Source organism: Anas acuta, chromosome 9 (assembly GCF_963932015.1).
Source record: "Anas acuta chromosome 9, bAnaAcu1.1, whole genome shotgun sequence".
NCBI lineage: Eukaryota > Metazoa > Chordata > Aves > Anseriformes > Anatidae > Anas > Anas acuta.
The window spans coordinates 7,133,969-7,158,079 of NC_088987.1; the positions used below are offsets into that span (position 1 = coordinate 7,133,969).

At 42.4% G+C, this 24,111-nt stretch overlaps 1 long non-coding RNA gene across 1 annotated transcript in view; it reads right to left on the reverse strand.

Annotated features, from left to right (window-relative positions):
* Window positions 1-17,769, reverse strand: part of LOC137861123 (uncharacterized) — a 183,461-nt gene extending 165,692 nt beyond the window's left edge. The window contains exon 1 of the long non-coding RNA XR_011099398.1: window positions 17,100-17,769. This is a non-coding gene — a long non-coding RNA (uncharacterized lncRNA). The remainder of the gene's footprint in view (window positions 1-17,099) is intronic.
* Between the last annotated feature and the right edge of the window lie 6,342 nt (window positions 17,770-24,111).

The following is a 24,111-nucleotide window of genomic DNA, read 5'->3' on the forward strand; positions in this document are numbered from 1 at the left end:
AGAGGAGGAGTTTATGGAGGGGAGCCCATACAGGGTTCATAGGTAAACAGTCCTTGCAGGTTTGGTTTCTATATGGTAGATTTTGTGTTTGTTTTTTTTTTTTTTTTTTTTTTTTTTTAAGGCAGCACAGCAACGCTTCTGTCATTCATGGAATGGGTTGGAAGGGACCTTAAAGATCATTTAATTCCAGCCCCCCTGCCATGGAGGGGTGTTAAGAGTCACTTTTATCTTTTTGCCATTGTAAATATTCAAAGCAAGACAGCCAAGCCTAGGTTTCTGAGTTGTCTTCTTTTGTCTCACTTACTTTAGAAATTCTCTTGGCAGTGTACAGATAGCAACCTCATGCAGATGAAGGGAGAAACTCACCTTTCCTATAACCAGTCAAGTACCATTGGCTACAATTCAACAACTACATGCAAATTAAATTCAGGTGAAGACATTGCTGGAAATCAATGAAACAGTTCCATTGAATTTCTGAAATTTTGGATCAATCTGCATTTGTGTGTAAAGTTCAGCCCCATAGTGCCAAAGGCATTGGTTGCATCTGAGACCCAAAAGCAGGTAAACACTTATCTCACAAGACCTACCCAAAGCCTGATCCCAAAATGCAGTTATTTTTAGAACAGAGAAGCGTACCTCTTTCAGGAGGTTGTAATGCTTTGTTTCCTCCTGTCACTTAACAATTTCAAAGTGATATTTTATTGATGTTTATCATGATTTAATGGAGTGATCATTTGCTTAATATTTGGTTACCTGAAAATAATTATTTCTCCATCAAAGCAGGTATGTTCTGGTTAATAACCACTGCTAATAACGTTTATGTTTCAAATGAACCTTCACTGCATTAAAAAAAATAATCCTGTTACACTGCTTTTCTCCCTTCTAGCCTTTACACATTTTAGTTATAAAAAAACAGAGTAAAAGTCCACAATTTAAGTTTTAAGTCTCTCACTAAGCTTAATTATCTAATAGCACTGTGCTTCGGGTATTCATTTATTTTTTTTTAAACACAAATTAAGGTAAAAAATTCATGTTTCATTTACTTATAATACCATAGCTAATGCCATGCTAATCAATGCTTTTGACATTCACAATGCCAAATTGATTCAGTATCAGAAAGGTAAAAGGCTCATTGAGAACATCCTGACTCGTGTAACTTCGATTGCGTTCAGCAGAGAATTAGCTGGTAGCTATTGTCATTATGCAAAATCTAAATAAATGTAAATGAAAGCAGAACCTAACCCAAGGTTACAGGGTTCACAATCCATGAGAAGAAACCTTGCTTCACATGCTACAGTTACTGTATATTTTGTTTAATCCATGGGGGGGGGGGGGGGGGGGGAAGCCTAGACCCAAACACACCCAGACCATCCACTTTTAAAATAAAAATTGCCACCTGATGGCAGTGGGAAAATGCCTTTTGCCATAAAGCAGTGACCACCTCCTTGGAGGTGGCTCCTAGGATCCTCCCGCCTGGGGAACAGCATTCTCAGACATCATGCGCTAAGGAAACAAGAGTGAGTCCTTGTAGCAGTACTGACTGAAGGAACAGAATTTGGCAACATCTCCTGGTTTACAGTTTGGAAATACAGTAGGAGAAAATGGAAATCAATAATGTTGAATATTTCAGAGTCTTGAAAAACAAACTGAATTTAGTGGAGCCTAAATTACACAGAAATGTGATTACCCATATTAGTACTATGTGCAGGGGAAGGCTGCACTAATTTTGCTTATTTAAGAAGTTGCAGGAAGCCCCACACCCATCATCACTACCTGATCCAAAAACTTCTCAAGGACAGTAAGTTACCTCCTGGTTCCTAGGACATGTTATATACATCTTCCACCAACATCAGCACCCACGTTTGGGGTTGAAAGGAGGAAATTTTTCCCAAGCAGCAGGCTGATGAACTTGGCACGTTGACAGCAAGAAATCCAGCAGGACAGCAATGGATAGGATAACTGCATATGGTATGGGCAGGAGGACAAAGCAGGTCACACTATGGCAGCTCTGATGGTTTGCCCCCAGCTACAGGAACAGCCCCAGTGGCTGGGGGTTGGGATCTCCTCCTGGAAGTCAAATACTTTCTTCTGGCCATACCTGCTAAATACGCTTACTTTTCCATACTGCCACTAGCAGCCCATAAAACTTTCTTCCCCTCTTGCCTTTAATCCATCACTCAGCTGACCTCGAACAACCCTGTATCAAATGGGTATTGGAACCATTTAATGTTTCAAGCAACCTCTTAGGTCAACTTTGGCCAAAGAGCCAGGAGGAAAGGGAAGGTTTAAAGCATTTTAGCACTCGCTCCCAGGAACATTATAAGAGCCTGACTGCACGAATCCTGCTCCTGAGCTGTAAACATTAGATTTTTGACATGTTCACGAGAACCCTGAAAATAAACTAACTTGGATTTTAACAACCTTTATATCCCTGAACCCCAGCTCGCCACCACGAATACAGTTTGTTACCTCGGCCGTTAGCAAGCAGCAGGAGCTGCACAACCTGAAACGGCCACGTCAGTGTCTGTAGCTCTTCTGCTACGAGAGGGGGGAGTTGGGGATAATTACAGGCGGAATGAGTTGCATAATGCAGCGTGCATCCTCAGCAGTACATTGTGTCCTGATTACCAGCCGAGAAGCTAGAGCTGCATCGAAATTATAGTTTTAAATTCATCTGTCTTTATTCTAACAGGCTGAATGCGAGAGGCAGGAACAACCAATTCCAGAGACAAACAAGAAATTGGTCAGGGGCTTGGAAAGAATTGTATTGTCTCCAGGCTGGCAGGCAGACAGCTGCTGAATTCTGTGTAGTTCCGTGTTTAAGGAATAGGTGGGAAGGCCTTTGAGCAGGCCAGGTTCCCCTCCTGAGCTCTTCATTAGGTTTCATTTGAGGACATCACTCATCTCTAGTTACCACATAGGATCAGGTAAACCTACGTCCAGTGACTGCTGCCCAGGAGATACATAATGCCAGGTCCCAGCCTCCAATAAAAGAAAAAAATTAAAAAAAAAGAAAGACTGAAGAGAAAAACAGCTGCTCAGTCTGATGCTCAAAAGCTGCAAACGGATGACCTTTATGATGAATTCAATCTCCTGCACACTAAAACGTCCCAGTAGGATTTGGGTTCAGTTCCAGATCTTCAAAAGGAATATTTCTGAGCATGTCTTTGCAGGGTCTTTGAACGTCTTATTAGCCTATTCTCTGAATGGTTTCTTTATTCTCACCTTCTGGAGAAGCTAGCCCCTTCCTGAAGATCCCATGCTCCACCTTTTCTGGCACTTTCCACACCATCAATATGCATAATTTGTCACAGCAATTTTCATTTGGTTTTCATGGCCTTTCTCACTATATTACATATTGAATTAAACTAATTTACCCCCTTCTCATGTTAACAAACAATTTGTATTGAACTCGTGCCTTCCTTCAAAGACACTGCTTCCTTTCATATTCTGCTGTATGTAAAATGCCCACAGAGCCTCTTCCAGCATTCATTACTTATCACTTCTGATGCAAAGATCAAAGGCACGCAGGGCTGATAAAGCTGGATTTTCCTCAGAAGTAGACATCAAGATGTCCCACCAATTGTTTTGGCACTCGCATTGTGGACTATATCCGAATGAGACATACACATATTTTCCTATTAATATTCACCAAGTGTTCTTGGTATTTCTGCTCTTTATAGTCGTTGTTCTGAATAAAAACATAGTGGATTTATTGACTTGAAATTTTATCTGCAGGAAGGTACCAATATACTTGTACAGTGTTTAACTGCCTCTTAGTGACCATAAGCACATAATTACTGCTGAAAGATTGCATGGGCCTAAAGCTGACCGAATGCTTTCAGCAGGCAAGTGGGACCAGGACTCCCAGTCAAATACCGGTTGCCAAACCTGTCCTCCTGATGCTAAGGAGGATGCTCTCATGAACCACATCCCTGAGGCCCCAAGTGCTGACAGAGCTAGATCCAGCTTGGACAAGAAGGTGCGGTATCGAGCTGACCCACTCTAAATGTGGGTCTGCTAACCCAGGTTATTACGGCCTATTCTGTAACCACAACCGCAACAAAACACGGCTGTAGGACAGGCTACAGTCTGCCTGATGGGTTACCTCTAGGAGCCCACAAAACCCATAAAATAGGATTTCTTGCTGCTTGAGCAAAAGGTCAGCTTCACCCCAGAAAGCTTTAATTCAGCTCCCCTGGAAACGCCTATGTGGAGAACAACCTCCTCACCTCCTTTAATTAAGGTGAACCAAAACCAAAGGCTGTTAGGTTACATATTCTTGGCAAACAGAAATAGCAGAGGATCGTTCACATTGGTACGATTGTGAGCTCATTCTTAATGTTCAGATGCAAAATGTTCCTAAAAGCTGGGTTTTATCATGCAGTATAAATAAAAACAAAGTCTTATTATAAAACATTAACACACAGATGACCAGAAACCCAATATTTATATTAGTAAATGGTTTGGCTGCTGCTATCATTTTAAGGTGTTTTTTTTCCCCCTAACATTTAATATTAATTTCAAAATAAATGACCTGAGTGTATATATTCTGTATGCTATTCAGTTTGATATATACAGTACAGAAGTTTAATTTTCATTCGGAATTAATTAAGAATTAATGTCTACTTAGAGTGTTAGTCATGTCTGGAAATGCTATTTCTCTCAAAGGAAAGCAGTGGCAGAATTAGTCAACTCTGAGCAGCACAATTAGATGCAGCCTCATGAAAAGCATGAAGAGTTCAGCACATTAAAGGATATTATTTTACTGAGCATGTTATACGCAACGAATGAACCTTTTGTATGTCTGCAAACCATTTAAAATTAATTTTTTTCATTCAGTCTTACGTATTGTATTAGAACTTCAGCTGTCCAAGTATCCTTCATTTCTTCAGTCATTAAAATTAATATAATTGCATGCTCTGAAGTACAGCTGGCCAGGCCTATGGGTTAGCGTAGCTTCCAACGCAGCACAGCAAAATGTTCTTAAGGGATGGGGAACCCCGTGGTCATCATTTCTCCAGTTTACTACCAAAAATTATATCATTCCCCCACCTCCTGATCTCTATGGGAGGGTAATAAGCAATAAGGAGGCAGTAAGGAAATTTAAAGGAAGCCTGGTTCAGCAACGAAGAGCATGCTTATTGCTCAGTTTATGGTAGCCTGAGGTTTGAAGATCATTTCTGTCATACAGGGCTCCTTGGCAGGTGTTTTTCGTGGGCTGTCAACCGGAGAGCACGAAAAGGGACTTTGGGCAACAAGAGAAACCTGCAGCAGGGAGCCAGCTCCCGAGGCAGCCCAGCTTCCTCAGGGAAGGGTCTGTTGCAGGTAAGTACAAAATACACTGAGATCCCAACAACATCATTCCAGACACATTCTCCACTGAGTTATTAAGCGCTGACAGCGTGCTCATCACCCGGGGTTAAACGCATCCCACGGAAAGGAATTACACAGGCCTATATGCTACCTTGTGAGAGCCAAGCAAGCCTTTTTATGAATAAAATATTTCTCTGAAAAACAACTTCTTTTCTCAACTGAAGTTATTTGTAAATCCAGATCAAATCACAGAATTGCCTCGGAGGATTAATAAAAGAAGGAAGACAAGCTTAAAAATATTATGTACGTATTTAAATCTAGTAGTTTGAAACAACAAGTCTGATCTCCCTAAGTTGTTTCAAAAATATTTCTTCTGCACTTGGCATGAGAAGATATTCTAACAGAAAATCTTCATAAAAAGAAATCTTTCCCTCCTGCATTTTGGACCAAAGTTTAATTTCACGCAGTATTAATTTTGGAGGTTTGGGTGGAAAGGAGTTGCCTACATTGGAAAAAAGCAGTTCTGTTCTGCAGTCATAAGACCCTGATGTTTTAGGGCCTGGTCCTAATTTAGGTTAAGTGTAAAAAAAAAAAAAAAATTGCTCAAGTAAAAACAGTAAGGACGAGCCAATTTTTTAATGAACCGTGAAACCAAGGTGCTAAACCGTGAACTACACATCTTGGGCAAAGAAGAACGCAAGAGAAGAGCAGAATGTGCAAGAACATCTTCAGAGGTCATACAGAAAACAAGATGACTGCTTGCAAAAGCTCACAAAGTTCCCAAGTCAGCAAGACAATTCCCATATTAAAAATTTGAAATGTTTTTACCCATATTGAGGTTTAGATTTGCTAAGGCTAGGGATTGGATTTAGGCTAATTTAATCTAAACCAGTGGGAATATCGGAATTGCACACAGAAAACAAAGGCAGCAAGAGACAGTTGTCATAATTGGGTTCAAAACCCTCCAAGAGCTGAGCAGATGATGCCAGTCACCGGTGGTACAAAGGAAAAAAAAAAAAAAAAAAAAAAAGATGAGATTTGAGGGGAACAAACACTTTTACAGCTCCAGCTAAATAAAAGTCTCCAACTGTCCTACGGTGCATTAATGTTGATTGAGCAACAGAAATACAAAGAAAAAAAAAATAAGACACCAACATTACAGCCACCCACAGCCTTCCCCAGGTTTTGCTTGTAGGCATAGAAGATGAAGTGGTTTAATACCTTCTAATAAGCCTGAGTCATCCCACCTCTTCTCATCGGCAGCCTTCACGGCAGCACAATGGCAACATCCTCACTTGAGCAGCCTCAAGGATAACAGCACTGTCAAAACTTTCCATTGTGCGAGCAGAATATTCGAGAGGGAGATCAAATTAAAATATTTCAGCATCAAACACAAAATGTGCCTGGGAACTCAACTGCTGAGCATCCTGAATTTACAAGGATTTATGGAACTGGTTACGTGATGGGAAAATCTGGGAGAGGACAGGACCAAAATGGACAAACCAGAGGAGCCCTTCCTACCCTGAAACCCTGTACCTGAACTCATTGGGAGGCTAAAAGAGTCACGTTGAAGCTCTCCCTTCTGCTGTGCATCTCTTCCCTCTGATGCCCCCAGATCCCAGCAGGATTTGAAGGGCCATTCGGCCTCTGCTAGCACCAGGCACCTGACCTGAGAAACAGGCTGTGAGCACAGACTCAGCCATGAGTGGGCTGTCAAAAAAAGGGAATTTATAAGTCACCTGTATTAGCAAGAGGATGCCCAGATACCACTAATACCTATCTCACCATGCCATTTTATCCAGGCCTACCCTGAGGCTTGAAGTCAGCAGGAAAGATACCTGCAGATCTTGTTTTAATTAGTACTCCAAGTGCAGAAACACCGTGATTATCGCTGCTTTAATTCCATCCTGCTATGCATGGGAATTTAAGTCTTGTACTTCTCATAAACCATATTTCCTCAGGATCCCCTGCTTCATTCACTGAAAGCAGAGGGGGTGAGGGAAGCACATTTGCATGAAGAACAACTACTCAGTGCTTTACTTGCATTTCCTCACTTGGAAAAATCTCCCAGCCTTTTCCCTCCTGCCTTGGTTGTGGCTGTGCTCTGACAATAGCATTGTTTGCTTCCTTGTAGGCTTTACTAGAATATGGGGCATCACACAGCATTTGCATGATTCATGAGGAGCACAACACGCAGCTTCACTTTTATGAGCAGCAGTATATTGTTCTCTTCTTACAGATGCAAAACTGAGATGCAAGAGGATTAAAAGGGGGAAAAAATCCCTTTGTTCCTTCGCATTTTTAAGATAATTACTTTCCACACAAAGTTGTGACAGGGCCTTGAAAACTGAGCTTTTGATGTTTAGTGGCAGAAGGCCCAGCATCTTAATGGCCTTTGACCTCAGCAGCTCGAGACCTGCCAAAACCTCTGACACCGCAGCGAGGCTGGACATCAGATGCATGAAGGACCAGCCTCCGTGGCGACTGAGGTGCACACAGAGGTCCTGGCGTATTCTCAATTTGGGTGCCAGGCACAGGGAGAAGACACCCCCAGGAGGTGCCCTGGGGTCTTCACTCAGCATGAAGGAAGGAAACAGATAGATAGATGAATGAAAGATTGAATGAGCAGCCATTTGGTGTTTCCCAGGTGAGGAACGCCCTTTTCCTCATTGGGAGGACAAGTAAAGCCACGTTGTCTCTGCATTGTCATTTGGATTGCTTATTTATGCAAGTCTTTGTCAGCTTGATGTTTTCAGCTAACTAAGAAGCAAATCCCATCCTTTCCTTCCTGGTGATAGCACCTGAGAGGACAGCCCTAAGATCTTTACCGCCTGAAATCTTGAGTGTATTTCCTAATTTCAGCCTAGATGATTAAAATGAGTAAAAGCCATAAGCAACCGCAAACAGCTCCTCCTAATAAAAAGCCAGTAAATACTGAGATGCGTGTTCCAGTTTAGGTCCTCAACTAAAGAGCAGCACAAGGTGTGTGATTTAAAGGCTCCATCTTTGCCTCTAAGCAGAGGCCTCATTCAAATGCTCCCTCCTCGGACCTGATAAATGTCTTTGGCAACTACTCTGAACATGTATCCAGAAAGAGAGAAGCAACCATATAAGCACGCAGGTGATTTACTACCACATTTTGGTGCTTGTCTTTCTCATCCATGACAGGTATATATCCAGGCTGGGGCAGGGGAAAAAAGGGCAAACAAGACCAGTTATTTCTGGATATTTAAACATCCCTGTGTTCAGAAACGTGGCCATCAATAAAATAACATAAGCTGCAGGTGAAAAAGTCTCACTAGATATGTCCAGAAAGGGGGATAGTCCCTTCCAGATTCACTTAGCCTGGAATGTCCTTACTGGGACAGATGGACAGGTGATGTCAGTTTTGGATTACTTCCCTTCCTGGAGTTGGATTTTACCAATGCAAGTATGTTATCCCACCACCTGGCCACAAACCCAGTTTTACAACAGGTTTTATGGTATTAAAGACTTCTCAAAACTCCTCTTGGAAGGATGTTTTATGTGAAATCCTTGGTCTTCATACTTGAAGAAAGTAAGTTTTGGTCATTAAGACTAGACAGAAAAGCACAAGAACATGAATTCCAAGATATTGAAATGTGAAGTAACATTTCACAAGGGGCTTTTACTTTACATAGCCTTCAAACCAGTCATCCATTTTGTATTTTTCCACCCAGGCTTGATTCCCAATATACTGCCTTCATTTTTTCAGAAGGGTTTTGCCAAATAAAATGCATTCCCAAATTGAAATTCTGGTCGAACGAGTCCTTTAAAAAGATCTAAGATCAATTTTTAAAATACCTAATACGTTTTTAACTCCAAACAGAAACAGCTGGGACAAAACAGTCCCTGGCCACGGATGCAATTCAAACACTGAACTGTGGCAAGGCTAACGTGAAATGGATGATTGGAAATAATATGCAAATAGCAATAAGGTGAATAGTAATGTACACTATCTACATTGAAAGAAGTGCAAGCAAGTAACAAGACAAATCCATGGCAGTCTTCTCCTTTGTTTTGTTGACTTGCAGTTTCATCAGAGAACAGATACGTCCTCTGTGATGTGACGATTTTAATTGACTAATGTCCCATTATCAATCTTGTGATTTTGAAGAGGGCCCTTTTCATATTTTTGTAAGGATCAATATATACAGATTAACATAATAATCCTTTATTGCTGAGTATATTTATATTGATGTCTGTACCACAGGGCTTTAGGTTTATAACCCTTAATTACTCACGTGGCTCTACATTGCTTGATTATGGAATTCTGTAAAACTGCAAACATACAGGAAAGTTGTCATTAATTTGGAAAGTAATCTGGAATCCAATTCTTTCAGACAATTTATTCTCTAAAATGAGTCCCACAGCTGCATATATCTACAAACTCCAGTGATGTTTCATTCCCAGAGTGAGCTCATTTGGAATCTTTCTTTTAAAGCAATGTATATTGGCATTGACTGCTCTGAAATTAGTTTAAATTAGGTCACAAATAGACCTATTGCCTATAAAAATCGTATCTTTTATAGATAAGTGGTTTGCTTGTGTTATTGGAAAATAGTTCTCCATCCCACTTTAACCCTGCTCTACTTCTTTGTTCCCCCCCTCACACACACTTTATGAAATAAACACACTGTGGAGAAGTAGAAACAGGAGATAAGTGAACTCCCCCCACCTCCTTGTAATTTTGCATTGCTGCCAGCTTCACATACTACAACCCAACTCCCTCGTAGGAATCCACAAGTAGGAATTCTTTCAACATAGGTCAAAAATCTATAGAACAGCACTGCTGGAAAAGGCTATAGCAATGGATTGCACAACACTCATCTAAACTCCACTTAACAGACCATATTAAGGGTCAGAGTCGTGATTTCTTCTGGATTTAAGGAAGATAAGAATCTATCCTAAACTGAAAAAAAAGACAAATGATTTGTTGATTTTCTTTTAAATGAGAATCACAATATCCCATTGAATAAAGCGTTTAAATCAGATTTAAAATGCTCTTGAGTAAGAGTAAAATGAAAGTCATCTTAATGTATTTCCATTCCATAACAGTCTCAGCACCCACCAAAGAAGTATAACACCCCTCTCTTTGGAGTCAGGAAGCTGAAGACATCCTTGTATTGGTCTTGTATTGGTGATTGCTTTTTCAGATATGTGATACCTGGAAATACGCTGGATTTTCCTGATAATACATTAAAATAAATTTGCCTGTAAAAGTAGCACCAAAGTTTCCATTCCAAGCTGATAGCTATCACATAACATAGGCCAGAGCTTACATCTGGGGTAGGCCAGCCAACTGCTATTTAAATCTGAACATGTATGACAATTTATATCAGCTGAGAATCAGACCAGCTGCTTCTAATGGGGTTTCATTTGACGCAATTACAAAATGTGAAGTTGGAAACCCTATCATCTTGTTGGTTTTCCAAGGCCTATTATCTAGTCTGCGTATTGCTTCTAGAGAAGTGGGGGTCTTCTCCAGTTACTCATTCTTAATTTATATGGCAGATTCCAAGCTCCTGTCTCCACACGGCCACCCATGACTTCATGTGACACAAACAGAAGTCGCTGCATCACCTAGCGGCTAAAGCCAAGTGTTCAGAGGAGCAAGGACGGGCTGCTTCTCCCAGCCCTTCAGTCTTCCACAGTTTCATCATGCAGAATTAAGTGTCTTATTTTAAAATATGCAACATTTTTATTCTTATTTAGAGAACTAGTGCTTAAAAGTGGGTGGCATGTAAATATATGACACCAGATCCCAACAGGAACTACCTTCATCAGATCATTGGCAGAGCTGCAATTAAAAGACTTCCCTTCTTGATCCCCGGGCATGGCTTAAGTCACTAGAATCAAAACAGAAATGTCTTCTCTCAAGTCGAACCCCACATACTACTAAATCTCACATGCTATTTACCTACACCACAAAAGCTTGTGTGACTTCACTGCATATGAATCACACTCGAATCTGCAGTTTACATCAAGTTTTTCTGAGTAGGAGTCTCTACAGAAGTGGGCTGCAGCATTATTTTGAGTGCAGACAAAGGACGGTCTCTTTCCTGAGACAGGAGGTCTGAACAGATCGTTACAGCACAGAAGCAGAGAGCTTGCCACACCACAGCTGAGTGTGTCTGTTAAATAAGAAGCTGAATTTCGTATTATTCACAGGGCTAGGAGTTTTCTCTCAAAGTGATTTGTAATGGGGAAAAATGATACACCAAAACCAGATTTTGCAAGACTGAAAGCTTGCCACAGGATGTACTTTCCTGTTTCTTCTCTGCATTTAGTATTTTGTGGAAGCCATAAAACAGGGCGTATCATGGGATACGCCATGAGGCAAAAATATCTAATCCCTGCAGCTGAATGGAGGCAAGAGACACCCGAGATACAATTTCCATAACATGTGCCCAGCAGTAACATTAGACTGGTCTTAAACAAAAGGTTAAGTATTTCTACACTACATTGCTCTTCAGAACAGCACTCATGCAGATTTTCAATTTTTCTTCCAGTCCAGGACAGAAACACATCAGAATTTTTTCTGGGTAGTGATTTCCAGTGTTTCAAAGCTCAACAATAAATACTTATTTTTACATCACTAGCTTTTTCCAGATTACATATATTTTCAAGTGCCACGTTTTAAGACATACAGGACAAGCATTCGCAATTTGTACACAATTACACCCTTTCATTATCTTCATTTTAACACGAACACATAACACTATTACCAAATACAAAGTGAAGAATGTTCCTCCTACGTAAGGAGTTATAAACTACCCAATTCAGTCAGTTGGGTTGGTTTCTTGTCAATATTTTTCTCCCTCAAACCGATAGGGAAAGGCACAGAAAAACTAAGAAGTGCGTATCTTTGAACAAAATGAAAATCCTTCCTTAGGCCAATGCATAAAACCCTAAGTACCAAAAACACTGCCAAGTTTTATATACATTCACAGGTTGTTAATACTTGTGGTATTTTCGAATGTGACACCTGGAGCTTCATGGCACACATCAGACTTCCACAGCCTCCTAGGAAAGCTGCCTGCACAGTGAGGTCTTTGTCAGATGCTTCATCTGATTCATGTTCTCAACGGCATGTGCTTATATCACTGTTACGCCGGTTAATAACCTGACCCTGAAAACTGGAAATATACCACAAATCACCATCATGGAAAGTTTACGTCTCAACTTCCCGACTGGATTCAAAGTTCAAATGATAAACTCATCAGTGGGGGGTGCTGCTTTCTGGCTAGTGGAAAATCTGTTACTAGCAGGGAACTATTAATCTTCCAAAAAAGAACTGCAGTGCCTTACTTCAGATGATAGCTTTGTGGTGGGGAAAGCAAGAAAAATGGCACAGCAATTGTTGCTGACCCTTGCCGTTAAAATGCCATTTACCAACTCTTCAAACCGGGGACTCTCATCCAGGGGGCAGCTTGCCAACAAGATCAAAGTCAGCAGGAGCTTTGCCCGAGAAAGTATTAAGAAGTGCCCAAATAAGGCAGTTATCCAGAATGCAAATATTTCTTCCTTATTCAGCATGTGGAATTCCCATTGATGGAAATGAAAGTACCATGTGTGCAGAAAATGCAAAAGATGTCTACAGCATGGATCAAGGGAAAGAATTTTGCCTGTAGTGTTATGAAATCTTAATCATTTATACAGTTCAAGGACCTCAGGCTGTGGCATTAAAAAAAATAATTTACACATTCTGTGTGAGAAACACACAATCCACCATTTCAAAGCCTTCTGGATTGAAATAAGGTTGTTTTTCAATTGCCAACCTGAAGAAGTGAAGAAATGCAATAGGTTTTGCACGGAAACCGAGAGTGAAGTTTATCAACTAAAGCTAGGCTAATTTTTGTACTGGAAGAAAAGTATCAGGATATCTTTAAATAAACATAACTTGGTCTTATCTCTCAGAGATGTAGCATTTCTACCGTTAACGTAGACTGTTAAATTGACTTTAGCACCATGCCTATATCTCAAACAAGAGTATGGCACCTATCCATGTCAACAGTCCTGCTGGAGGACAGACGTGTTCCTTTAGTTAATCATTCTGATATGGAAATCAGAATTTGCTCCTTTGTGGGCAACTTTCAGAATTAGACTACTTACAAGTAATGTAAGGCTTGGATTGAGCCAAAGAGACATCATTCATTGCAAATTTTACTTGCAAGCTTCCCAGAGCTGGGCAAATACATCTGGACTTAAATACATCCGTAGCTGAGTGATGGAGACATGAATCATTGTTCTTCCAATTGTTAATACTCTTGAAAGTGTTTGCAAGCGCCCCAAGTTGTATGTTGTTTACTGGTTGTCGTTCACCGTTTGCTATTCCCTGTCAAAATGTTTCAGTCATTAAGTCAGAGAGCAGAAAATATACCACATGCCTAATCACACAGTGTGAATAATACAAGCAGACAATTTGTGAATGGTTTGTGAACAAACCCTGAACCGGAACAGAATTCATGCAGACTATTTAACAGGCAGCCGAATAACACATCTCTTTCCAGAGCACAGCAATGCTTTGCAGGTTGCCTCTCAATTAAGAGGAAAATAGTTAAATTCATCGAGCTTTGTGTTTTGAGAAGCACTGTTAGTGTAGTCCCAATATTTTGTCTTCATTTCTGCTTTCAAAATGGCCATAAGGAGACTACTCTGATTTACTTTTTCCTTCCTTACAAAAATAACCTTTGTTAGGACTTCAAGTTGAAAACGCTTATCGGGAACATATGTCAAAATACATTATAAGGGAATATTGATCGTCTCAGAACTAAGAATCCTAAGTCCAGGAAACGCAAAGAAAAAGTTAAATATTACAAGAAATCCAAGCATGTAAAGATAAGGAAGAGTTCAGTGGGTTCAGCTTTAATTCTGCCCACCATACCTTTTTTTAAACATTCTGGGAACTGACTGAGAAGTGTTCAATATGCACTATGCAGAGTGGCTTTCCAACTTGATCTCTCTCAGGGAGTGCATGCAGAGCTCTGGCTCCTCTCTTACTGAACTAGCACGCAACCATTTTGTAGCAAACACACGACTGTCCAGTCCTGATTCCTCTTACACAGCCATACAACCAAGCTGAAAATTTATTTTTATAAGCCTTCCTACCTCTAAGTCTGAATATTTGTAGACAGCCAGCCCAAAATAATATAAATGCCTCTGAAGCACTCATAAGCGGGATTGCTTTCAGTGTTATCAGCCACGTAGCTCACAAATGGAGTAATTACCCCAGTGTCCTGGGGTGTGCTCGTTACTCAGTTTTCCCATTTGTTTAAAGATTGATATTCTCACGGTATCCCTTTGGACTAACATCAGTGCATCCGATGGCGAAACGCAGCATTAGACCTTTACAGTGTGTGTGCTACAGCACAGATCTGCATTGCCCACATCTGTTCTCAGTTCAGAGCACCCTTTCCCCAAAGCCGGAGTTTTACAGCTGATCAGATTACATTTTCCATGTTCTGCTCACGGTGCTCATTCGAGACGGAATTTGTTTCTATGCAGAAGATGAGCACGAGGCCTGTGTGCTATTTAAGCCGCAATTAAGCCCTCAGAAATAGGTCTTAAGTGATGCATAGGCTGCTGTCAGCTCTCTAAATTTCACCCTATGTAATTTCTTCCATCACCCACTCACATTATGTTATTGTCTATGGCTTCAGAAAATTACTACTAGTGCATTCATAACTTCCATTCAACAAAGAGGCTCAATGATTGTTTTCTTTAACGCCCTCTGAGCTTCCCATATTGGCTGTTGTGCTTTTACAAGTACATTTCCCCAGTATGAAATTTCTCTTCCATCTTATATTGGAAGCAGTATAATTTAGAGTTCACTCTGGAACATCTCATCAGGGAAAAGGAGTTGGGTATGCACCAGTTCTATTCCTAACATTATACTGACCTCTAGAGTAAGAAGTGCTGCACACCTCAATCAGCGGGGTGCCTAAGAGAAGCAGAGGCAGACAGGGACCACCACCAGCTGCCTGCCCTCAGGAAGGGTGCCAGGAACAAGGCTCTGGGGCAGCACAGCCCCAAAGGCCGAGCCGGACCTGGGCAACAAATAAGCTGCATTAAGGATTTGGCCATGCTGCTGTGAGCAGTCCCAAGAGTCTCACAATAACCCCACACAACACCTTGTGTCTTAAATTCACGTCCTGAGGACTAGGAAATTTAAGATTCAGATAGCTGCTCACGTGGATTGGCAATACTTCACACAGAATATGACATTTAGTCTTATTTTCACTTTTCAAAATAACCTGGAGGCTGCAATATTTTAAAATCTGAGCTACACATCCTCTGTTGCAAGCAATTGTGTGGCAATAAGCAACATTTTATGCTCAGAGTTTTCTTTAATTTCAGTTTCCTGGTTTCCTTTGTCTGAGCTAACTAATATTCAGAAAATATTCGTCAAATGCTTCCTAAATACGAGTGTGATTTTTGTGAAAACTTCAAGGTTTCAAAAGCATATCCCCAAGAGACTCAGCATGCAGATATGCTCAATTATTGTTGCCTAGATTCCCCCAGGAAGCCACTACGGCCTCTTATTGGTAAGTTACTAAACTACCTTCTCAGAATAAGAACATAAGAAAAGTGCTTTACACCACGTTGCCCAGACTGCTTGTTACATGCAGTTGAGAACTAAGAACACAGCACTAAAGATCAGGGAACCCACTGAGAGCTGCACTCACTGCTCCCACTCAGAGCCTGGGCAGCCTGCAGTAGCGATCCAGACAACCCTCATCAGTTCCAAGAGCTACCCACAGCACTAGCAAGCTGAGTTACGTTGCCAGCCAAGTCCTTCAAATTTTCATTTCACACCTCGAGTACAAAGTTCCCCGGGCCCTCCAAACAGAGACATTTGGGGGCGATGATGGTTTTGTGCTTCACGTTGTGATTGCCTTTAACAACATACGGTAGCTCATCCTTTTCAACAAGGTTCATCCTTCCTTCCTAAGTACGCGAGCTATTTCTGTTCACTCTTTCCCTCTGGTCTGATCTCCTGTACCTGTAAAAAACAGGTATGGTCAGAGACAAAACCTGTGGGCTTCTGACGACTTGAAAATGGTAATTCATTCTCTGTGATTTTCTGTACTTCATCACAGATTACCGTAAGTTTAAAAACAGCGTTGGATAAAGTTTTTCTGGGGGGAAAAAAAAAAAAAAAAAAAAACACACACACACACACCAGAACTCCTAAGAATTACACTGATTCTTAAAAAGCCTTTTCGAGATGTATGCTGTACGATAAGAGCTTTTCTATAACTTTTGAAAATCACCTCCAATGAGACGTTAAATGAAAAGAAAGATTCATGCTTAAGATTTCAAAAAGGTAGGCAGCTTGTGCCGGTTTTCTCCGTTAATTCCCTCCACGATCAAAAGCAGCAAGCACTTCTTCACAAAGCCATGAAAAGCTCAATCATCAGTAAATACAGGTCAGCATTAAGGTTTTTTCAAGCAGTCAGGAGCTGAGCACAAATGGCAAGTGAAATGGCAGGGGACAGAGCCAACTTGACATTAAAACACAGGGTGCAGAGTTCGCACAATAAAGGATACAACGGGTTTCTGCAAAAAGGGACTACTTCATCCAGAGTAGCTGGTACACCAAACATGTGGGTGGAAGTAGATGGCAGACAGCAAGCAGAAGGCAGAAAGGGGCTCAGTTAGCTGGGGCTGAGACCATTCTGCAGCGAGGGCACACAAACGCAGCACTGACCAAGCACACAACCACAATCACTCCTGAGGGAGGCAAATGCCCAGACACCTACCCTCCTCTGCAGCTCTTCTTGCAGCTTGACTGTCCTCAGAGGCAGAAAAAGTAAGCAAAAGAACAGGGATTCCACAAGAACAACCCATTTTCCTTGGTGTACCTCACAAAAAACCCTGTTCAAGACCATAATTCATCATCCTCCTGTAGGTCTGACTGGGCAGTTAAAGACAACTTCACCCTTGTGCTATGGGGAAAAAACTGAGCTCTGAGACAACCCAAACCTCTCTCTAACTGCTGTAGGATGGCTGCAAGTGCTGTGAGTTAACCTTAATAACTTTGTAGGGGAAGCCAATGGGTCTTCAGCCCTGCAGCTGTGGCACACCCTCAGCTGAAAGGCCCTAATTGCATCTTCTTTTAAGAGGCCCATGCATCTGAAGCAGTACACACAGATCTTCTTTAAGCCCATGTACAGTTTTCTTTGACACACTCGTTCTGTGTGAACCTCTTGGTGGTCTCAGGGTATCCCATCCACCCCAGGTTGCGGGGCTGTCCCAGCTCCAGGCCAGGCCTTAGCACACGTTCAGGCCCAATGCTTGATGAGCGGCCAGGGTAGAGGATATCGAGCCGAGTATGTGGGTGGGCTTGGAGAACGGGGTCACCCTCAGTGTGTGGGTTCAGAGACAACTTCAGCAGTGACAGGGTAGGAGATAAGGTAGAAGATTCTGGAAAGGGAAAGGGTCTGATTCAGACACGAAGTGGTATAGAGGGCTGGAGGGGTGTCATTGTACCACTCTGGATTTAGAAATGGGTGATGGAAATGAACCAGCACAAACTGCTTCTCCAGGGAAAGTCTGCAGCTGGGTAGGTGCAGGCAGGTGGCGTGCATGGTCTGTGATCAGGTGTCAGTGACGGACTGGCTGTAGCCTGACCTAACAGAAAGCCACAAAAGCTTACATTTCATTTGTGTTTTATGTGCTACCTCCTAAAATAAAAGTCAATATGTGTCAGACTGGAGGTGTTTAAACATATAATTCCCTTTGTAGTGAACTGATGCTTCCCTTTACCTGTCTGACAAGTGGTTCTGGGAACACAAAGTAGGAAGAGACCTTGGACAGGAGATGAGAGGGACTCAAGAGACTTGAAGTTACTGAAGACACTGGAAGAGGAAGCAGCAAAATCAAACCCACAAACAAATTGTTCAAGGTCAAAGACCAATATGCATTGCTGAGATGTGCTGCTTTGTTTCTCAGTCCGAGTTAAGAGAAACAAGACCAGATGCATTGTGTGCATTATCCAGGGCTGAGGGAGAAGCAGAATAACCAAGAGTCAACAATCCATCAGAAAATAGTAAAAGCAAAAGGAAGAGTGGGAGGACCAGGCATGCCAAAAAGACAAGCCCAGCTCTTCTAGCAGCTGAGCTGTGACTGGAGAATGAGCCACACTGGGGCTCTGTTTTATCGGGAGCTGAAGAAAAATCTCTGCAGGGGCAAATACATTGGTCAATGGGTACTGTTCTACCCTTTCAGGTAGAAAGGGTGATGCACTGGTGGTTGGGTTTGTGTTTTGTTATAGTTAGTAAGAGCCTCAAAGTGTGCTGGGTTTGTAGCTATACTCTGCCATGCTGCTCTTTATCTGATAACATGAATTTTAAAAACAGTGGGTTTCCCCTCTCTACAGAGGCATACATTTGGCTGCCATCCCAGGTAGTTAGACTGGGTGATCAACACATGAGTAAATGCAACGTGGTGACAGCACAGGGGCCGTGGGCAGAAATTTCCTAACTTACACTGGACAGGAAGTTTCATATGATAAAAAATGATCATTTGATTAATGTAAATCTTTTCTTTCTGTTGATAAAACTAAGCCAACTCTTCCAGTGGGAGTAGGGAAGCACTGCCTGGTGCCTTTATGTGAAGCCACGCTGTCACTCCCAGCAGTGTGTTTGGCATACGGTGCTGTGGTGTTGCCTACTGGTGCCACAGGCATCCCAAGGGCACCTAGGAGGTCGCTTCCCCCTTGCAAGAGGAGGCATCCACGTCTAGGAGAAGTTAGAACATGTGCAACGTGTAGGGCAGTCACAAACCCACTGCTTTGGCAATGCACCAGCCCCTCCTCAGGCAGGGGATCAGTCATCTCATGGTGCCAGCTCACACAGGGCACCAGAAGACAAAGCTCAACTCTCCTCCAGAAACTCATTTGCACGCCCCGTGTTGCTAGCTCCTTTGTGCACAAACACAAGTGTTTGTCTGGCCAAGCTTTTCCTTTGTGGTGTTAGTTTTAAGCCAGACCAGGTTCTTGTCTTCTTTCTCTGAAAGAACAATGAATTCCTGTGCTGGAAGATGGGATGAGGGACAAGAATGGGCAGGTACCACCGTCTTCCAGAGCCAGTGACAGCTTTGCATGGCCTAAACAGATTATGAAATTATGGCACAAGTGGCATGATAGTATCATTCTTAGCTGACTGGGTAACCAGAACTTCCCAAATAAGGATTACGACTGATAAATAATGAATGAGAGGACAGATAACACATGGTGTGCCGTTAATAATCTTTCTGAGAACAAAAGCCCGATTACTCAGTTTTTCTGAAAGACAGTCACTCGTTAAACACGCGTGTGAGCAGAAGTAGTCTAGTGTGACCATCTGAGAGTAGTTAATGACGAGGAACGTGGTTGTGGTCAAAAAGCACAGTCATTCAGAACCAAATTAACATTATTTTGATGTGAGCAATGTTTTTGTGTCATTCAACCAGTTTTCTGGTATTTTATGAAGCTCTAAAGCTTGGCAATGTTAGGATCCTGTCTGCCATTTGAAAGTCTGGTATCTTGAAAAGTTTAAAGGAGTTCTGATACTCTGGGGAGGCTGGGGTGAGGCAATGAAGAGGGGAAAATGTCACGGAGGGGTCACTTCTTTGCAACTCAGAAGAATCTGTTGAGGAAAAAATGGCAATTTTCTTGTTACACCTTCAGCGTCATTGCCTGAGGTGTAAGCTCTGAAACCACGACTTCCCTAGCACAGTCCTCTGCAAAACTAAGCAGAGGATGATGTGTGCTTAAGGTAACAGGCGTGGGAGCAATTTTCCAGGAATACTTTGAAACATTATTGTTTACTGTTTTCTGTGTGAACAGTCTGTGAACCAAACTTCTACCCAGACACGCTTTGAAAAGAAAAACTTCAGAATATCTGCTTATTGTCCTCACCTAACTTCTACTCAAAGTTGAGCTTTGTTTGTAAGTGAAAGTAGTTGGAGCCAGAGTCAAGGCCCACAGGACTAAAATGAATGAAGTCTTTCTGTTCCAGTAAGTAAACTCAGGGTTTCACCTTGAGGACAGGTTTTCCAAAGATTCAGGGAAGAATTCAAGTGTTCATGATGCCTATCCAGGAACATGTTAACCCAAACCCTCACTTAACTGGGGTGTAACTGGCACCCAGGTTCTGGTGGTCCCTGAAGGTTAAGGTAGATTCTGGTCACTTATTTGAGTGCTTTAATATTTGGGTGCTGCAAATATTGCCCAAGGCAAGCACTATTACCTGCAGCCTCAGAGAACAGGATTTACCTGCTTCCACAGGTATTACTCCTGAAAAATTCAAAGAAAGGAAAAATAAGCAAATGGTAAAATAAAATGAAGTTCCAGCAGTACTCTTATGAGATTAAAACTTGACTCAAGCTGTTAAATTAACAGCCCCATCATATTACTTGCTGATTAGTCAAGCAGCACCAAGTCAGTGTACAGGCAGAGCTGTGCGTGTGTGTGATGTAAATATAAAAGGGTATTCCAGGCAACTGCAGCATTTCCCTTAGCAACAAGTCATGTGAACTGTTAAGGAAATGTAAATAAAATAATAAAGTCATATCATCGTGCACAAAATAGCCCTGCAGAGAAGATGCCCTGCAGATATGAACTCTGTAATAATCTATCCATCTAGAAGCCTAGGTGATTTATTTTCCCACAGCTTTTGTGTGTGTATGTGTCTGAAAGGAGTTTCCTTTATTTAATGGCTCACAGTCTGTTCTGGGGCTTGTTAGTGCAAAGGAGACAAGTCTAATTTTGCTAATCCATGCTGTGAAGGGAGTCAAACAGCATTTCCTATATTCTCTGCCAGTATGAAACAAAATCACACTTCTATCGGGTTCTTAATACTATCTCACAAGATAAACTTCTGTTGCTAATAATACCTGACACTTCTATGTATGAAAGCACTGAAAAAAAAAAACTTCAGAACAAATTGATCCCTGGAGTAACTATTGAATTTACTGGAATTAAACTAGGACTAACCGGGTATATTATAGGGTCAAAGCAAGAAGTTGGAGAGCCTCTTCCTTCAGCAGGCTTGCCCTGACAGTCAAGGTTAATGGTGCCAAGCAGAGCTCCTGCCATTTTCCTAGAGCCATCAAAGGCTGGAATTGGGATTATATAGCAGTGACTGGGGGTTGCTGCAAGACTCTGGTTCTCCTTCTTCCTCTTCAGTCAGCAGAAAGATGGAAAAGGAAGAAAACCTCATGTCAGCGCACCTCTGCTCTCTTGTAGGCTCAAACTCCTCTGTACCTGAGCACTGCTGCATTGCACTGGTATTTACCAGCCAGGCTGGGGTAGCTGAGTGGGATACCTTGCTCATAACACACCAGCTCCTCCTGTCTCAAATGCAGACAATTTTATTTGTTCTCCAGCACGCCAAATTAGCCTTTGTCCAGTCTATCACCAAACAAGTAAGGCGGAAAATTGCCAGAAAAGCTCTGAAGTTAGAGCCTTGTTTTGTGACTATAAAGTTTACTCATCTGGTAGTGCCCAAGGACACCAAAGCAAATGAGATTCCCCCAGGGTTCATCTCCATTTTGGGGGGAATCTTGTGTGGCACTAGTTGTGACCCCTGCTCGCCAGATCTTCACGTGGCAGTGTGAGCAGCAAGACAACATCAATCAGGGGTGTGCCCGTCTGAGGCTTCACAGGGACCTTCAGGGAATGTACCTTGGGATTTACAGGATCACCACACCTGGGTTCGTGCAGCATTTGATCCTAAACGGCCTGTTCACAGAAGACAAACCAAAGAGGTGCTGTGTTTTTGGCAAAGTGTTTTACAGTATGATGCAAGTTTAGCAGATTGGAAATGATGAGTGCCTAAACAATCCCCAGGGCTGCTCTGACACAAACATTGCGTTTTGCACGTCTCCTAACTGCAAGGGCAGCAATTTACACAAGTCTGCGACTTCTGCAGGCAGTGCTGTGACTTGGAACAAAACATATTTACAGCACCTAAGGGAGAGGGAAACACCCAGAGCCTGGGGCCTGAGCCTGGTGACTCCTAGCACAGCAGAGAGGAAACATGGCCAGGAGACCCTGAACTCAAAGAGCGAGCGATCCCAGGGGACTGCACTGCTTGCAAAGCAGAAACACACAGCTGAGCCTGGGCCCCAGCAGCCACCGTGTGTCTCTGGAGAGAAATCCTGACTGTAAGCAGTTGCATGTGTAATTTTAGGTAAGTACAAACACACTGGATCTACGTAGTATAGATAAATACATAAACTTTATTTCCCATGGACACATTAACAACGTGACATCTGGGTAAGAAGGCCTCTAGATGCTCCAGGAACGGGCACACACACACCTGGGGCACGCAAAAGGCATCGGAGAGGCTTCACAGAGGTAAGGGGGGTGGACATCAGTGACCACAGGTTGGAAATTCAAAGAGGTGGCCACTGTTGCACAGCACATACGTGCTGGCCATCAGGCCTGCCTCCTGCCGGTCTCAGCTCTGTGCCTGCAGAAGTGGCTGGCAGCCCACCACGGACAAACACGCCTGCTGGGACCACCACGGACGAGGAGCCCCTGCAGCGAATGAGGCACTTTGCAGGACTGAGCCCCGGTCAGGCTGTTTTACGGTCTGCCTGCACTGATAATCTTCAGTGACTGCGAGTTCTCGGATGTGCACATGTGGTAGTATTTGCTCATTTATTGTTATATTTATTTGGCAATCCATGGCGTGAATATGACCACTATCAGTGAGTAATACTTCAATAAAATGGCTCTCTACTAAAGCAGTGACTCTGGAAGCAGGTACTGTGCTCGGTATAATGACGAGAAAATATCTATCTAGTGCTGAAATAACCTTTGTAAAAGAATATTGCAGACCCAGGTGTCCTCTACAGATGTTAAAGGAAATCCCTCATCATGACCACTCCAAAGAAATAAGTACACTGAGAGCATTATTATTTTGGGTAAGTGCCAGTGTCTCAGAGCCGTGAGCCCTACAAGACCTGTGTCTTCTCAATACTGCGTAGCAGCAAAACACAAAGGGAGTGTCGGATTCGAAGCGGGAGATGGAATCAAACAAACCAAGCTTTGAGATAAGACAAAGTTTAGAGATCAAGGAAAAAAAAATGGGAAGAAGATATAAGGAAAAAATGCAGTGCAGATGTGGCTAGCCCTTGGTATGCTGCAAATCTTCAGTTCCCAAGACAGGGTGCCAAAATTAGGCACACTGAATGAAAGTGCTCTTGGCAAGGGCTACCAGGAGGCTGACAGCAGAGCCCAGCAGAGAAAGGAACTGCTGGCACCAGGGCTAAAGACAAGCAAATTTCTGTGTGAGTAACACAGTAAACTGAGGTCATGCTGAGTGTAGGGCCCCGGGGCAAAGCACACGTGGATTTTTCAAGGGATTAATGGGTCTTTTATTTCCTCTCCAAACTGTTACACTGGCAACAGCCACCTACCCAATTGCATCTATGAGGAGGAACCAAAAGGAATTGGGCAACAATGTATAGTCATTTCAAAGGGATTTAGGTCAGGTCTGGTCAGGTTTTTCTATGCTAATAGCAATAAAGGAATCTTCAGCTGGGCAGATAAATATCAAGTTTGTTTGTTTGCTCTCATATCGGAGCTTGCGTTGTGGCTCATGTTACACATAGTTTACTCATTCACATCAGGCTCAGCTTGGGTTACAGGATTCAGTTTCCTCCCCATTAACATTCAGCCCTTCTAGGGTGGAAGTTGCAAGGAGAGACCTTTGCACAGCAACCCTGAGCAAATGTTTGCAAGACGAGGTGTAAAAGTAACCTGGGCAGGCATCATCCAAA